Source organism: Sycon ciliatum, chromosome 9 (genome assembly GCF_964019385.1).
Source record: "Sycon ciliatum chromosome 9, ocSycCili1.1, whole genome shotgun sequence".
Classification (NCBI taxonomy): Eukaryota; Metazoa; Porifera; class Calcarea; order Leucosolenida; family Sycettidae; genus Sycon; species Sycon ciliatum.
In genome coordinates, this window is record NC_088651.1 from 14,751,051 (window position 1) to 14,764,788 (window position 13,738).

Genomic DNA, 13,738 nt, shown 5'->3' on the forward strand with positions numbered 1-13,738 from the left:
GAGAATAGGTATTGTAACCCAAGTACTAACAGAAGAAGGAAAAGGTGGTAGGAAACTGTCAGAGTCTAAAGAAAGAAGTGCTATAGGACAGTTTCAACCTGAACTAATTTACTCGAAGTACGTGTAGATAATACGATAGATCTCGCAGCAATGTAAGAAGGACAACACTATTTGTATGCGATGGCAGTGCTGTAACGAAAAAATGATGAAAAAGAAAATACCAAAATCCTTTGCATACTAGTAGATATTAAAACAGTCCAAACACTGGCTAGCTTGTCACTATACTTAAATGCTTTGAAAGGACTTCAAGGCTGCAGTTGGACAGCGCTCACAGGTGAATAGCTGCAGGTTGATCCCAACATTGTGATGCGAATACTTTCGCTTCTATGTGTTTCACTTTAACTGAAGTTGTTCTTCCGTCTGAGCTTTGGAAACTCTACGCCGTACAGCTGAGCCCATCTCTACTCCGCCATCTACACCATCACTGTTGCTCTACAGTCAGGGACAATTCTTTAGCCACTAGTACATGAGGTATTATATGAACATGTTTTCCCTCTTCACCGCCGCTCTTGAATCGCATCAACTACGTGCCGTGATCAGTTCAGGAGAGACAAGCCACGACATTGGACATCGGACTCTTTCTTGCAGTTAGTGTTTTATAAGTATAACTGTAGTTTCACACTGCCTACAGGCGCGTACGCAGGGTCACCTCTAGGGGGGTTTCCAACCGAATCGCAAACAATTGCTCGTTCTTACCCTTTCTAAAGAGCCCTACGAATTTTTCAGAATTATGCATTTTTTCGTGTTCTTTGGATCATAACTTCAGTTCTACTCACTCAATCTTCATTATCTTGGGCTTCCTGGAAGTGGAAAGGTACCAGGGAGAGAATGAGGTCGACCATGATACTCCAGGACACAGTACAGTCATGTACATATCCAGCGCTATGGCTATTTTTAGCGGTAGAGTGCAAGCGACGGTGCAAAAAAATGCCCCAAACTTTGGGGCATTTTTTCGCACCGTCGCTGCACTCTACCGCTATAGCGCTGGATATGTACATGACTGTACTGTGTCCTGGCCAAAAGCCCCAACGCGTCCTGCTCCAGCGATTTCGTTTTTCTTGATCGCAGAGTTTCGATTTTTTTGGCTGTGTTCTCTTGAAAATATCACAAGTGAAGCCCCTGCAAAATTGAGCAAGTCAGCGCGACGAAAAGTCCCAAATTCTGGATACTCCAGTCGGACTGCGCACTTTTCAAAATGGAAAATCGCGGCTCAACTTACTTACGAATGATTTATCTCAAGAGACATTGCTCGCAGCGCGTCGAAAATTGTTTCAACGGACAGCTGAGAGTTTTCTATTCGACCTGGATATTTGGATCGTTGGATTTGAGCGAGATTTGACTGAGTTGCGATCTGTTGAAGTTTTGCATTCTTGCCAGATCGATCGTGGACCCTACCAAAAATGCCCCAAAACGTTGCTCGTTTGGAACATTTGGGGGGTTTCCGGGCAACGGGAAACCCCCCCTGCGTACGCGCCTGGCCTAGGCCCAGCCATCAAATTCTGTGACAAGGAAATGATTCTTCTACTGCTGGTGTTGCATATTGGGATAGGTTACCTCCAGGTACTCGGATTTCGTTTTTGTAACACTCCACACCACATAGCTACTCCCTCTCACTGCAGCATGGCACTCCTTAGGCAGTTGTCCTAGAGCTGTTGAGCTGGTAAATAGGCTTTGTGCAAATGGTAGCTGATCACCACGGTCGGTGTGTTCAAATCATGGTACTCACACTAGCCGCTCTTGTAGATTCGAATCAAATGCTCGTCCACTGTAACACTTCCTGTGCAGCAGTACTCACAAAGTAAATGCCTTCATTCCAGCCCGATGAAGTTAGCCAGGTCTGAAACTTTCCACGGTTGTAGATTAGTCCTATGAATAGTTACAACTGGCTTGGCAAGCTATGATGACTTTCCCCTGCTTTCCACACATAATTGTTGTGCTGCACCTTGTTGGAATCATGCCTACTTTTCCGGGGAGCCAAGATAACATTATAATGAAGGTTCTGCTGAATTTAGCATCGATCCATTCGTGGACGTTCCGACAGCAAAAGCGCCAGCGAGTCAATGCAAAACTTTGAAGAAAGTGTCCAAACGAGGTAACACATTTCTGGTATGTCACAACTACACGACTTGATGTTCAATCTTTCCAACTCTCGCACAAAATCAGTGTACGCGTCGGTTCGCATCCTGTGTATGTACGGTGTTACTATAGCTCCTGGCACATAAAAGGGTAAAAACTCCCAGGTCCAGTCAATATAGTACCGAGAAAGTCTTGAAAATGCTTGAATATAGCCGATGAGAACTTAGTTTTTTCGGCAATTTGTATTCCTATCGAGGGTGATTTCGGGACCTTTGGACGCGATTGGACACGCCATACTGGGCCAAGATACTCTTGAAGACATTATCTATCAAATAACACCGAAAAATCCTTGTTAGCCAACATGTGTCAAGGCATGTATTTTAGAGGTCGATTTTTTGAATTGGCCCCAGTACTATACGTATCACTATGTCTGTTGCTACCTTCTTTTTTTCTTTTTTTTTACTCTAGATCTACACTTTGTGAAGCAGTTATGTACTTGCACACTGACTGTGGTCGTCTTGACCGGGCGAGAGTCCAGACTTTGCTGTGTTCGACTCGTACTCGTAGGGAAGGCATTCATTATTATCATGCGGATACGGATGCTCATGTCGTCATGAAAAATTGTTCATTAATTTTATTGTGTGAATTATTTAATTGCACTCAATCTTTGGACAGAACTAGACTCACAGTTTTGTCCTTTGCAATTTGTGTGTAAATTGCATATTTTATTGTTGACGATGAAGACGCTTGGACGTTGGTAGCATGAACTGAATGATTGGAACTGCAGTACGATAGCTGCTACATTTATGTGCGAACTGCTGGTTGCTCTGCGCAGCGTACTGATGGGTTACGCAAGTGCCACGCTAATCATTATTCACTGATGCTGGCGTATCACACAATGGAGTTGGGAGATGTGCGTAGCAGATCAGCGGATAGCGTTTATAAGGCGAGTTAATTGCTCGAATTGTTTAATGGTTGGAATTGAATGAGATTAGTTTTACGTTGGGGATGATTTTGTCTCCTATTCTAAGCGTATCCCTTTTATGAATGCAATATTCCATTAGAATTTTGAGTAAAGTGCAGAAAGCAGTGGAATTTGAAGTGTGGCTCTTAGGCCACAACATAATTGGACAAGTAATAAAGCTGCAAGAAGCGTCCAAACTCATCTTTTCTAAACTTGTTTGTCAATACTAAGTGATGTAATGTGTCTGCAGTGGCGTCGGAAGGCAATTTAGTGTGCCGGGTACGGTTAGCCGTCTGAAGTACATTATACGCGTCAGGGAGGGGTGCCTGACTTGAACATTTTGGAAATTCAGAGCCCAGTGAAGTGCATGTTATTGATTCACGTGGTACCTGGGGCAAAGAGTGGTACGGTCATTACCATAGTGACCGTAATGTGTCCGATACCCCTGACCTGCCATAGCAGGGGTCAACCACTCTTGAATAAGCGTGACTGTGTGTGTTCGTGTGTGTGTGTGTGTGTGTGTGTGTGTGTGTGTGTGTGTGTGTGCATGTTCGTGTGCGCGCCTACTTTCGCGATTTGATGTGGGATGCAAAATTGGGAAAAAATAATCACTCGCTGGAAACAGAGAGGGGGGGGGGGGGGGTGTTCGGTGCTCTCTCAATCGTGGTGATGCGGGCAAGTGCCACTTTACATACAATGAACTGTGCTGACACCATACTGAGTTTGTGTTCCCCAACACGTCAGGTGATGCGGCCGCGAATCTGGCTAACATTGCCTATCACAGGTGTGTGTGTGTGTGTGTGTGTGTGTGTGTATGTGTGTGTGTGTGTGTGTGTGTGTGTGTGTGTATGTGTGTTGGAGGGTGGGGGATTGAGTCAAAAAGACAGTAGTATCCTTTGCTTGTATGGAGATGAATATGGTTTCATTACAGTAACATGAACTTGTGTTACTGTTTCTGTATTGCTGTACAGAGGCAGCAGTGTGCCTTGCCATGATCAACGCAGAATCAACAAGTGCAGTTGAGGCTGATGCGCCAGTTGACAAGATTGCAAAGGCTAAGGATGACAGCAGAAGGGCTGATGCTGAACAGACTGCACATGTTGAAGCGGTTTGCGTAGCCAGCATATGAACAGGCAAGATCGAGGAGCAAGTGATCACCCATACCTGGTGAGTGCATTGTTCCTTCTGCAAATTCCATGCCGCTGTGTGCGTGTGTATGTGTGTGTGTGTAGGGGGGGGGGGGGGGTGTATGTGCATGTGTGTCTGTGTGTGTGCGTGTACACACGCGTGCATGTGTGTGTGTGTTTGTGTAAAACTTCATGGTATCAGTGCTTCTAGTGTCTGCTTAAGTCAGAGGAGCATGCTGACTACGTTGGTTACTCCAGCAAGTATAGGGTGTGCATAGGTAACTGTCTTGGCTGTCCTATTCCGATGTGCTCAGTGTGGTGTACATCAGGAGTGTATTGTTGGTCGATTCGCATGGCTTTACCAGCTGAGTGGATTAGGCAGGTATCTGGCGCTAGTCCTGATCTGTTCCACTCTTGATCCGCTATCGTTACTACATTGTATAAGGGGTCATCCGTAAATACCGATATTTATTTAGAAACGAAAACTAGTCGTTTCTCTTCAACCCCCCTCCCCCCTCCCTCCCTCAAAAACAAACACATACAAACGATGCATAGTATCGATATTTTTTCTTTTCTTTTCTGGACGTGCCCACACATACAAACTGCGCATCGATATTTTTCGAGAAACGAACAGGCGCTCAACCCCCTCCCCCCTAAACGACTAGTTTTCGTTTCTAAATAAATATCTATATTTACGGATGGCCCCTAACTAGGCCTAAGATAAAATCTGTGCGTGTATATCCAGTGCATTTTCAGATTGGCATGTTTCTCTTACGATGGGCAAACATACAGTCAAATCAGCCGTTAGCGACCTCTGCTGTAGGCGACCATCTACCGTTAGCGACCGATTTTCCGTGCACCGACGGTTTCACATACAAATTGATCTGTCCAGAGCGACCATCTGCTGTGCGCGACCAGCGACCGCGATTTCATGCACGGTGGCTGCATTCAAATCTGCTGTAAGCGACCGCGACCCACGTTCAGTCAGGTGCGAAACTGTACGTACTTGCCAGTGCGCTGTCAACTGCGATGTGTGAAAATGCGCTGTCTTGCAAGTGCGATCGACTGGCCCTGGCACCCTATTCTATCGAATATCCAATAAAAACTATGATAATTATTAGATGTAGAAAGGAAAAGGACATAAGGATACGAGTTAAGAGTAACTCTCCATCACTGTAACTGGATACTATATACAGTCAGAAAGTGCAATAACTAGGCACAAAACTGACAAGAGTACTGAGACATTCGACGTCCTGACACCTAGCTTCAACACATCTGCGTAGCGCTAACCGACAGCCTTCCTACTTGGAAGGTTCAAGGTTATGGAAAGACCAAAGAGGGGAAGGCAAGCGCAACGAAAACGAGCAAAAGCTACAGTCCCAACGGAACAAAGAATGTCGATTGTTACTGGACGATGACGAGACCAGTACGATATTTGACAAAGCGCTCTTAACTCGTATCCTTATGTCCTTTTCCTTTCTACATTTATTTATGGCTCAATATCCGAGTTTCAAATAATAATTAATTATTATTAGAAACGAAAATTATTAAAAAATGACATTATTCTCGTCGATTTGAGTACATGGAAGCATATACATGTATGCATGCCCGTTATGCCAGATTTACCATACATCTGCCGTAAGAGACCATCTGCCGTAAGAGACCGCTTTTTCTTGCACCCCAAGGGGCAGTCGCTTACGACAGATTTGACTGTATCACATGACTACACGGTGTGTGTGTGTGTGTGTGTGTGTGTGTGTGTGTGTGTGTGTGTGTGTGTGTGTGTGTACGTGTGTGTGTGTACGTGCCTGTGTGTGTGTGTACGTGCCGAGGCTGGTTGGTAAAGTAACTCCAATTTCACATCAAGGTGCCAGTGCATCTAGTGTCTGCTTCTATCAAAGCAGCATGCTGTCTATACTGGTTACCCCAGCAAGTGTAGGGTGTGCATAGGTAACTGTCTTGGCCGGTTTATGCCGATGTAGTCCATGTGGTGTAGACCAGGTGTGCATTGGTGGTCGATTCACATGGCTTCGCCAGTTGTGTGGATTAGACAGTTATCTGGCGCAAGTCTTGATCCGTCTCATTCAGATCTTGTTCGCTATCGTTGCTATAAGAGAAAATCTGTGGGTGCACATCCTGTGCATTTGCAGATTTGCATGCTTCTCTTGCGACGGGCGTATACATGGTACATGGTGTGTACGTGAGTGCGCCCATGCATACGTGTGTTTGCATACGTGTGTTTGTGTGTGTATGTGTGTACCAGCTAGTTTGGCTGGTGTCTTCACTTACGCCATATAGTGGCTGTGTGTATGGGTGTGTTGACAGCATGCTCGACTGTTAGAATGTGTATTGTCGTATCTGACACCTTTGTCGGTTTCATGGTTCGTATAACGTACTTCACGCCTGCACCTGACTCTTGCGCTATGATACGCGTCGCCTATGACACCCCTCGGAATTTCCCACCTTGCTCCCCCTTATGTTCTGGCTGCCCGTTTTGGATCCATCAGTTGCCTGATGATCGTAGAGATACGTGAAACTCGGAGTTGTGACAAAGCTTCCAAACTCTCTCTTGTGTACAAGGCTCTGCCCTACATGGGCATTGAGCACTCGTCGGACAGTGAAGCACACCACTTGACTATAACGTATGTTATAAATTCGAAGGCTCCTTGCCTTATTCCTCTGTATTTCAGTGTGCTACTTTGTGTGTGTGTGTGTGTGTTTGAGAGAGAGAGAGAGTGTGGTGTGTGTGTGTGCATGCTCGTGCGCGCGCGTGTGTGTGTGTGTATGTGTGTGTGTATGTCATTTGTTTACAAGGTCATATTGGTGTGAAGTCAGCCATAACTATTGGTTATGCTCTGGGGCATGCTGTCATCTGACCAGTCAAGAAACACTGCCTGAGAATACGGTAGTGTTTGGCGAGGGCTATCAGCGGCGAGTGCAAGGTGATAAACCCACGGTAAGCTTTGCGTGCCTTTTGTGTGTGTGTGTGTGTGTGTGTGTGTGTGTGTGTATGTGTGTGTGTGCGTGTGTGTGTGTGTTTGTGTGTGTGTCTGCCATATGGTGCAGTGGTGTGTGCAGCGATTTCCAATCGATGGGTTGCGGGTTCGATTCCTGACGATTATGGTCACACACGTCTTTCTTCTCTTTCTCAGACTCCTCCGGACTTTTCTTTCATTCTCCTGGGTGGTTACCAACAGCCAGTGCATGCTGGAGTATGTGGTGTGATGTGTGTGCGTGAAAAAAATGAAAAGACCAAAAAGTAGGGATTCACTGGCCAGAAAAAGCCACTTCATAGCTGTGTGGTGTAGACCAGGTTGAATAGTGGCGGTCAATTCTTCAGCCTTGCAAGCTTTTGAGTGGTGTAATACCATCACAAACTGCTATGGCTTCTGCTGTAGCATCGCTATCATCGCCTCCGGCGAGGGGCGTCAATTGGTCAAAATCTAATGGTGTGTGTTTTACACATACCCGAGTCTTATTGAACCAGTTCTCATTTGCACTTGCATGCAGGAGATTTAGGTTGAAAGGCACATTAATTTTCTGTTTGCTACCTCCTCTCCTTCTCAGTATCATTGCATTCTTGTCTCCAAGAAAACTGTACCACTTCTCTAGCAGAAATAAAACACTATCGCGTTGGATTTCTTGCTCTCTCTCTCTCTCTCTCTCTTTCTTTCTCTCTCTCTCTGTCTCTCTCTCTCTCTCTCTCTCTCTCTCTCTCTCTCTCTTTCCGTGTCCAACTCCCAGGCACCGACATTACAGCTGGACTTCCTAACAAAGATATTGCCAAACTACCATCACCTGCAGACGTCACAGTCGGCAGCAGCAGCAGCAATATCTTGACCAAAGGTATCCTTGCCCCATCCACCTTACGTGGCCCTGTGTTTTTTGCTGCAAACCCCCATTCACTGAACACGAGGTCTAAGATGTAATTGACTAGATCAATTCACTGGTCACTCTATCGAAACCTATCAATTTCCTCTGTATGTTCTGCTGTGGGACATGTTATCGTGTCTCATTCTTTCACCTGCTGATCATATAGCACAGATATTGTTTTAACATTGTACTCAGCAGAGTAATGCTGGTGTGTGTATTTACACACAGCTAGATCATTGTCACATTCATGTGCATTGTCTGACTCGATGGTTTATATAATTATGCACCACAGGCTGATATGGGTAACCATTCATGACATCTCTCCTGAGGTGCGTTGTACACACATTTCTAACCTATTGCTTGGATACGCTGGTTCTAGGCGGTATCCCGTTACTAGGAAATGCCCACGCAAGGCTATAATCTCTGTTTCTAGGAAATGTTGGTTCTAGGCTATAATAATTATTAGGGCTCAAACTGTTAGTCCGATTATCTGGTTGCAGACCGGTTACGGAGAATTTACGGTTAACCGATAAAGATAACGGTTACTCAGTAACTTTTCAGTCAATTTTTCGAGGATCAGGTCGTTGCAAAGTATGCACTTTCGCAGGCTGTCGCACGCGTACGCAATTTCTGGGCTGTGAACTTGGTCATATCTGGTCTCTTGGTGTGAGAGTATGTATGAATGAGCATGCAAATTGTGTGAGTTGTACTGGATAGGGTACATTTTTTGAATTAGTAAAGTCAAATATACGGTTAAAAAAGAGTCCGCAGGATCGCCGTGGCTTATAGGTTATAGCCGTTGAACCGACCGTTAGCTTAGCAGTTACCCGTTAGGGGTAAAACCGTGACCGTTTGAGCCCTAATTATTATGCAGTTGGCATCCTTCAGTCTGGCATGCTGAAATTTTCAAGTCGACGCTCCAAGACTGCCTTCTATATTTGGATTTCGTTGATGTGGCAGACAATTGCCGCTGCTTTTAACACTGTAGTTAACATACACATGATTTGCTTCTTATCTGGACAGTGTTTTTGTGTGCTATTCTGATATGGTTCTTATGTCATGTGGTCAAGAACACTGATTTTCTACTGTTCTCCGTTGTGTGTGCGTGTCTCTGTGTGTGCACAAGTTGCTATGTATAACATAGCTGTTCGCTATCATCGCTTCCGCAATGGGTATGTCTGGGTATGGTACATGGTGTGTGTGTGTGCGGGGGGGGGGGGGGGGTGGCTGTTGCCAATTTGTGAGTGTCTGCAGGGGGGAGGGGTGGGGGAGGTGCTGTGGCTTGTTTCAGAGAGTGTTTGTGTGTGTTAAGCGCAATGCACAATATCACTTCTGCGATGTGATCGAGAGTTGTTTCTGCTAAATTTTGAATCACAGGTTTTCCCGGCTCCATCGCAGGTCTTATCGCGGAAAGTTGAGTAGTTCAATTTCTGAGACGAGCGATAAATATCACTTTCTACACGGCGGGCGCTCGTGACAGCTCGCGTGCAGTTTTGGACTGTGCTTGCCCTGATCAATGCTCCGTGCATCGAAGACTCTTCGTGCACTTCGAAAAAGACTTTCGCTCGACGCTAATCGCATCGCAGAAATGATATTGTGCATCGCGCTTAATGGTATTATTCAATGTGTGTGTGTGTGGTTTGGGGGGGGGGGGCTTTATACAGTGAGTGTGTGTGTGGGGGGGGGTTGGGGGGGGGCTTTGTACAGTGTGTGTGTGTGTGTGTGTGGGTTGGGGGTTGGGGGGGGGGGGGGGGGGGTTGTACAGTGTGGGTGTGGGTGTGTGTGTGGCATTCTGGACAATCCGGTGAACGATATCGCCGAGGCCAATATCCATGAATATACTCTCGCATAATACGCATGTTGCATCACTGTTCCGGATACCGGTATTTCCAAAATTTGTATCCCGGAGCGAAAAGAACTTGGCATCGGTTCCTCTGATTTCGTGTCATATTCCTATAAAAATTGTCTACATACTATACTGCATGGTGTTGATGTGAAAGGAGTCCTAGAGCAGTGTCAGAGCAATCAGACGTAGTTCATAGCGGCTACATGTATTGGAATATACATACACATTAATCTCTGCCGTGACATAGCCACCGCGTGCTACCACTATCACCGCCACATCCTCTGAATACCCGCGGCTGTTGAATGTGGACACCACAGTGTTCTTCCACCGCCACACATTACACCCCCTGCCCAGTGCCCCCATGACTTACCCTTGTCCTCCCTGGTGGTTTCTCCGCCTCTGCACGCTCCATGCATAGTTCGCGCCTACTGCGCATGCCCATCCAGTGATGTAATTCTTATCACTCGCTTTTCCCATGCATGCCCTGCATCTATAACTCACACCTCCTCTACATGCCCATGCGTATCCCCCACAATAAGAACAAGCTATCCCGCGACAAAAGCATTAGTTGTCTGATGATTGCCTCAGCATTTAGCAACGTGCATGAAACGCAGCGTTACAACGTATGTATAATTGGTGGAACCATTCTTTTTGACCTTCATGTACTTCGAAGTACATTAAATACACATGTACAAAAGGGAGAGGAGAAGCTGTGTCGCCACTCATAGTTTGACGTATTACTACGATGCCTGATGATCGTAGTATTTCGCAGTAATACTTGAAACTCAGCCTTGCAACACAACTTCCCCTCTCCCCTTTGTGTGGACGGCTCTGCCCTACTAGTCTATGTGTGTTGAGCACTGTTCAGACAGTGGAGCACACCAAGTAACCATGGTTACTTGATTACTTGATTGCATGTAGACCAGAGAAGTGGATTGTGGAATGAGGGGATTTCCCAATCACCATGACAACCTTTCCAGCACCATCCATGGATCCACAAATTTGACATGCAGACTAGTATGAACCTGAGAAGCGTAGTCAACACAAAAGCATGCAACCAGCACCTAGTATATTGCAAGTACTATACACACCAAAGAAATCTGGCCAATGCTGCACATGATAGTCGACTACGGTGCATGCAGCATTGGCCGGATGTTTTGGCAAATATTGTACATATTGAAGCAACCAAAATGAAATTATGGCAACATTGCACAGCATGCACTCCCAATCATTATGATACCCAACATCAACAGGCCATTTACGTGCCGCGTATTTGAACGGCCCTGGGCTGTCACGCCAAATTCAAGGCCAGTTCAAAAAGCTGATCTCCCCACCAAACGAGAAAAGAATCTTGATGGGCCCGTCACACCGTCCCAACACACATAATTATACAAAACACACAGTGCAAAGAATAGCCATACACACTATCAATGCACAGTCTGAATAGCAGCAGTTGCTAGTCTCATAGCTCAATGACCTGAAGGACATATGCAGTGGGAATGGCAAATATCTACACCAGTACTACTTGTATCTGTCAACAGCATGTTGCATGTAGGCAAGATCGGCGGGGAGGGGAGGATGAGGGGGGGGGGGGGGCAAGGGGGGGGGGGGTGCAGTGTGGATTGCTGTATAATAGGATAGTGAGATGGAGATCTACACAGGATATAGACAGGCTATCTGTTTATTTAGGAATATGAATGAGTGCTATAGGGTTACATATTAGTCAACTGAATGTGTGGACTACAAATTATATACAAACACAATGGGGGTGGGGGTTGCAAAGCACAGTATGTACCCAGGGGGGGGGGGGGGGGCGCACTCTGGCAAGGTGTTGTACAGCAGAAACACTTCCACAATCATGTGGAGACAAATGTCTAAGAAAGGCCTCGGTTATCTAACAGCGAACAAGTGCATGTACTAAGCCTAGAGAATACACAGTCGAGGACTACTGGTACTGCTAGTGGTACACAATCTGTATTGGTACAGTTTTTAATTGTTTTCTTCTCTTACATAATCTGTCACTGCATACTAGTAGACTGTTTGAGGATAATGTGGAATTACTACCGACTATGTGTCTAGTTATGCATCATAAGATGACGGTACTGGCAAGATAGCTGCCGTACTACCACAACTGTATTAGGCGGAGATCCGTGTCCAAGGAAGATCTATAGGAACTGCTGCTGAAGAGACGTTTGCAGGCGTCCACGGGGGCCAGTTCAGTATGGCTGGCCGAGATTGCTAGTGTCTGCAGTGAGGTATGGCTGTTGATGGCATGCAGGAATGCAGTGACGTCATCATCGGTTGGGCTATCCTGCAGTAGTGTCTCCCACGTATCACCGATTTTCAGCGCCGTCAAGCAGGGCCAGGCAGTGTGCAGGTTTTCTGTCAGGACATTGATGCAGTGTGCCCAGTGGGACTGATGAGTGCGGAATTCAGACAGATGTGATGCACTATGCAGTGCTGTGCAGATCATGCGCAGACCCTCCTCGTCAATATGGTCACAGTAGTCCAGGGCGAATTCCTTGAGACGGGGAACGTCGGCAAGTACGTCGGCCAGGAGCAGTGCGGGGATGCCGGTGACCTGTTCCGATGTTGTTACCTCTCCACTGCTTGTAGGCTGTGCTGGCTGGGTGTTGACTGGGTGTGATCGTAAACTGCTATCGGAAGAATCACGGAAAAGACAGAAATCCACCAAGATCTTCTCCAGTTGTAGGTGTGATGACTTGATAACGGAGGTAATCTCCTGCCACTGCCAGGTACAAATACAGATACGGAGATTGGTGATGTTGCTACACTTGAGTAACGATGCTGGCAGTGACACTGGGACACAGGGCTCCAGGCCACGTATGTACACAGTCCTCACACTGCTATGGTGGACATTGATGGCTACATCATAGGCACGCAACACTGCAGGATGGTAGTAACCACTGATCTCTACATTCATGCACTGGAATGCAGCAGCAATACTGGACATATGGGTGTCGTTGCCATGGTGATGAGAATACTCAGCATAGCACAGCAAGGCGAGGTCCAAGTTTCTGCAATGCTCCTCCGTTATATCGTTGTGGAAGGGACTGTTCTGTAGCAGTGGCTTATCTGGCTTGTTGGCAGTAAGAGACTGTGCGAGTACCTCTTTACCCATGCGTCGGAGAGCAGTAGCCAGTGTAGCAGGTGTTGCGTCCGGGCAGCGTTCCACCCAAGCCAGCAACATTGTACTAAGGAATTCTTCACCGGTAGACGATCGACCGTATTTACTGCGATTCTCGACGTACTGTTTGCCGCTTCGTCCGTCGATTCGGTCAGATAGCGTCTCTTCCGATAGGCGATGTATTTCCTCGTAGTTTAATCCGGCGCTGAGGACCTCGAGCATGTCAAGTGGGAACATGTTCAGTGCCATCGTTTCAGCCAAACCTTCACTGTCACCGTCCCAGTTTTGCACGTCTCGCTCTTCTGACTTTACCCGCGTAAGTAGACCGTTGATCAAGCAGTCAGCCTTCTCCGCATCCAGCTGAGCCGTCAGCAGCATCCAGAACGTGCGTAAGTGGCTGGTTTGGGGTCCCAGTGACTCAACCAGGTGAACAACATGTGCCAATGTTGTTGTCTTGTGTACAGCCACGTAGCGAGCAGCCAGAGACTCTTGTAATGTCAGATGGCTGAACATCCATAACCGGTCCTTATCCCTGCTGCTGTTGTCGGCCAGTACAAGAAGGCCCAGTAACTTTGCTTCTCTGGCAATCGATCGTGCCTCCAGGTCAGCATCAGTGAATATCAGCTGCTGCTTCCTCAGCATGC

General features: G+C 46.5%; 1 long non-coding RNA gene across 2 annotated transcripts in view; it reads left to right on the forward strand.

Annotated features, from left to right (window-relative positions):
- The window catches only part of LOC135824193 (uncharacterized), a 28,558-nt gene extending 19,323 nt beyond the window's left edge, over window positions 1-9,235 (forward strand). The window contains exons 1-4 of one of the 2 annotated variants that reach the window (XR_010554845.1): window positions 2,794-3,082; window positions 4,072-4,267; window positions 7,042-7,183; window positions 7,972-9,234. This is a non-coding gene — a long non-coding RNA (uncharacterized LOC135824193). Of the gene's footprint in view, window positions 1-2,793; window positions 3,083-4,071; window positions 4,268-7,041; window positions 7,184-7,971 lie in introns of those variants that run through there. The other variant, XR_010554846.1, reaches the window with a different exon arrangement.
- The last annotated feature ends 4,503 nt before the right edge of the window (window positions 9,236-13,738 follow it).